At 36.9% G+C, this 4,593-nt stretch overlaps 1 pseudogene; it reads right to left on the reverse strand.

Annotated features, from left to right (window-relative positions):
• Positions 1-2,137: 2,137 nt before the first annotated feature.
• LOC105485080 (large ribosomal subunit protein eL18 pseudogene) lies at positions 2,138-2,765 on the reverse strand (annotated as a pseudogene).
• Positions 2,766-4,593: the final 1,828 nt, after the last annotated feature.

Below are 4,593 nucleotides of genomic sequence, written 5' to 3' on the forward strand. Positions count from 1 at the left end.
CATGGAAAAAAAACAGTAAACAATTCTTTATATTTTTCTACTTTTTACTTTTTAAATATTTTTATTATCTTAAAATTTTTGTGGGTATATAGCAGGTGCATACATTTATTTATGAATACATGAACACATCATAAAGAATGGAGTGTCTATTCATCAACTCAAGCATTTATTCTTTGAGTTACGAATAGTCCAATTACATTATTTAAGTTACTTTAAAATACACGATCAAGTTATTATTTACTATAGTCACCCTATTGTGCTATCAAATAGTACGTCCTATTCATTTTTCTATGTTTTTATAGCCAGTAACTATCCCCACCTCCCCGACAAAACCCCACTAACAATAAAAGCTTCTGGTAATCATTCTTTTACTCTCTATTACCAGGAGTTCAATTGTTTTGATTTTTAAATCCCACAAATAAGCGAGAACATGTGATATGTGTCTCTCTGTTCCTGGCTTATTTCACTTAACATAATGATCTCCACTTACATCCGTGTTGTTGCAAATGACTGTATCTCATTCAGTTTTATGGCTGAATAGAACATCATGATGTATGTGTACCATATTTTCATAATCCATTCACTTATTAATGGATCCTTAGGTTGCTTCAAAATCTTAGCTATTGTAAACAGTGCTGCAACAAACATTGGAGTACAGATATCTCTTTGATATACTAGTTTCCTTTCTTTTGGCTATATATCCATCAGTAAGACTGCTGGATCATATGGTAGCTCAATTTTTAGATTCTTGAGGAACCTCCAAACTGTTCTCCATAGAGGTTGAACTAACTTACATTCCCACCAACAGTGTACAAGTGTTGCCTCTTCTCTGCTTCCTCACCAGTATTTGTTATTGCCTGTCTTTTGGATATAAGCCACTTCAATTAGGGTGAGATAATATCTCATTGTAGTTTTGATTTTCATTTCTCCAATGATCAGTGATGTTAAGCATTTTTACATACCTGTTTTCCATTTGTGTGTCTTGTTTTGAGAAAGGTCTATTCAAATGTTTTGTCCATTTTTGATTGAATTATTAGATTTATTTTCCTATAGAGTTGTTTGAGCTTGTTATATATTCTGTGTATTAATTTCTTGTCAGAGGTGTAGCTCGCAAATGTTTTCTCCTATTCTGTGGATTGTCTCTTCACTTTGTTGATTGCACCCTTAGTTGTGCAGAAGCTTGATGAGATTAGTTGTTCAACTTGATGAGATTACATTTGTCTATGTTTGCTTGATTGCCTGTGCTTGTGGGGTGTTGCCCAAGACATGTTTACCCAGGCCAATATCCTGGTGATTTTCCCCAAAGTTTTCTTGCAGTAGTTTCAGTATGTGGTATTAGATTTAAGTATTTAGTCTTTTTTTTTTTTTTAATTTGAGACAGGATCTCATACTGTTGCCCAGGCTGGAGTGCAATGGGGGTGGTCTCAGCTCACTGCAGCCTCCACCTCCCGGATTCTAGTGATTCTCCCACCTCAGTCTTCTGAGTAACTGAGACTACAGGCACGTACCACCAGGCCCAGCTACTTTTTAATCCATTTTTATTTAATTTTTGTACATGGTAAGAGATAGGGGTCGAGTTTCATTGTTTTGCATATAAATACTCAGTTCTCCCAGCACCTCCATTTACTGAAGAGACTGTCTTTTTCCCAGTATATGTTCTTGGCATCTTTGTAATAAATGACTTCACTGTACGTGTGTGAATTTGTTTCTAGGTTCTCTATTCTGTACCATATATCTACACGTCCATTTTTAGGGCAGTACCAGACTGTTTTGGTTACTATGTCTCTGTAATATAATTTGAAGTCAGGTAATGTGATTCCTCCAGTTTTGTTCTTTTTGCCTTGGATAGCTTTGACTATTCTGAGTCTTCTGTGGTTTCGCATTCATTTTAGAATTGTTTTTTCTATTTCTTTGAAGAATGGTAATGGTATTTTGATGGAGATTTCATGCATTGAATGTGTAGATTCCTTTGGGTAATATGGACCTTTTTAACATTATTGATTCTTCCAATCCATTAGCATAGAATTTTTTCCACTTTTTTGTGTCCTCTTTAATTTTCTTTGTTTCCATCAGAGAGATATTTCACATCTTTGGTTAATTTCTAGGTATTTAATTTTCTGTATGGCTATTTTTTTTTTTTTTCAGCATTCAAAATCTTTTTAATAAGAGGGTAGGATCCAAGGTTAGTTCTTGTAGCCTCGGCTGGCCCGTCGGCCTCTGGCACGCTCGAACTTCCAGCCCTTGGAGCGGACTTAGGGTTTGGTGTGGCTGTGCACGGTTCCTGGGGCCTTGCCGAAATGCCGGTACACCTCTCGGCCCTTGCGAGGACTGGAGAGCAGGACAGTGCCGCAGCCCTTGGGGGAGTCCAGGGCCAGCTGGTCGAAAGTGAGGATCTTGCCCCCTGCCCTGAGGATGCGGCTGCGGGCCGGCTGGTTACGCGCAAACATACCTTCAGTTTGAGCACCTCCTGAACCCGCACGTCATCCGTTATGGTCCCCACAACCACGGCCATTTTGTTTTCCCGGCCAGGAAGCTTCATGTTCGGGATCATCCGGGAAAGGGACAGAGGCGGCCGGTTGGTGCCACTCATAAACAACCTCTTCAGCACAACCTGGTTGAATGTGGAGTTGGTTCTTCTGGCCAGAAACCTGTACAACTTGACCAACAGCCTCAGGTAGATATCCTGGCTGTTGGGCTCCTTGCGTGGAACCTTTGGATCCTTGTTGTGGCGGATGTCAACTCCCATGATGGCGCCTCCTGCTCGGCCAGGTCCGGAAAACCGGTATGGCTATTATAAATTGGATTACTCCTTTTACTTCTTTTTCACATTGTTCACTGTTGGTGTATAGAAATACTGGTGATTTATGTATGTTGAGTTAGTATCCCACAACTTAACTCGATTTGTTTATAAGTTTTAAGAGTTTCCTTGTGGAGTTTTAGGTTTTTCCAAATATCATATCATCTGCAATGAATTCTCATGAGATCTGGTTGTTTAAATGTGTGTAGCAACATCCCCTCACTCTGTCTACCTCCTGCTTCAGCCATGTAGGATGTACCAGCTTTCCCTTCATCTTCAGCCATGGTTGTAAATTTCCAGAGGCCTCCTCTGCCATGCTTCTTGTCCAGCCTGTGGAACTGTGAGGCAATTAAGCTGCTTTTCTTTATAAATTACCCAGTCTCAGGTAGATCTTTATAGCAATGTGAAAACAGACTAATACACTTTTATATCATTCTCTTGTCTGAATACTCTAGCTAGCACTTCCAGTACTATGTTGAAAAACAGTGGTGACAATGGGCATTCTTGTCATCTTCCAGACCTTAGAGAAAAGACTTCTAGTTTTTTATTCCAATCACTATGATACTAGCTGTGAGTCTGTCATGTAGGGTTTTGATTATGTTGCATATGTTCCTTCTATACCCAGGTTTTTGATGATTTATATCATAAATGGATGTTAAATTTTATCGGATACTTTTTCAGCATCAATTGATATGATATATTGCATTGATCTATTTGCATATATTAAACCATCCTTGCATCTCAGGGATAAATTCCTCTTTGTCTTGATGAATAAAGTTACTAAAGTATTGTTGAATTTGGTTTGCTAGTATTTGGTTTAGGATTTTGGCATCAATATTCATCAGATATATTGGCCTTTAGATTTCTATTTTTGATGTGTCTTTGTCTGGTTTCAGTGTCAGGGTAATACTGGCCATGTAGAATGAGTTTGGAAGTATTTCCTCCTCATCTATTTTTTTGGAATTGCTTCAGTAGGATTGGTATTAGTTCTTCTTTAAATGTTTGGTAAAATTCGGTAGTGAAGCCATTAGGTCCCAGGTTTTTCTTTACTGTATGATGTTTACTTATGGCTTTGATCTTGTTACTTGTCATTGGTCTGTTCACATTTTGCATTTCTTTCTGGTTCTGTCATGGCAGGTTGTCTATACCTAGGAATTTGTCCATTTATTCTAGATTTTCCAATGTATTCACATATACTCACAGTAGTCACTAATAATTCTTATATTTTCTGCATATCAGCTGTATTGTCTCATTTTTCATTTCTGATTTTAGTTATTCCGATCTCTTTTTTTCTTAGTCTGGTTAAAGGTTTGTCAATTTTGTTCTTTCCTGTCAAAAAGGCAACTTTTTGGTTTTTGGATCTTTCATGTTTTCTTGTTTCTGTTTTATTTATTTGTGGTCTGATATTTATATTTTTTGTCTACTAATATTGGGTTTGATTTGTTCTTGCTTTTCTGTTTCTTTAAGGTACATTGTTAGATTATTTGAAGTTTTTGCCCTTTTTTGATGTAGGAACTTATAGCTATAAGTTTCTCTCTGAGTACTGTTTTTGCTGTATCCCATAGGTTATGATATGTTGTATTTTCATTATCCTTTGTTTCAAAAAATTTTTCAATTTTCTTCTCAATTTCTTCATTTACCCACTAGTCATTCAGGAACATGTTGTTTAATTTTCATGTGTTTGTATAGCTTCTAAAATTCTTCCTGTTATTAATTTCAAGTTTTATTCCATTGTGGTCAGAGAAGATACTTGATATTATTTTAACTTTTTTCTATGTTTTAAGATTTGTTTTGTG

Source organism: Macaca nemestrina, chromosome X, assembly GCF_043159975.1.
Source record: "Macaca nemestrina isolate mMacNem1 chromosome X, mMacNem.hap1, whole genome shotgun sequence".
NCBI classification, from domain to species: Eukaryota; Metazoa; Chordata; class Mammalia; order Primates; family Cercopithecidae; genus Macaca; species Macaca nemestrina.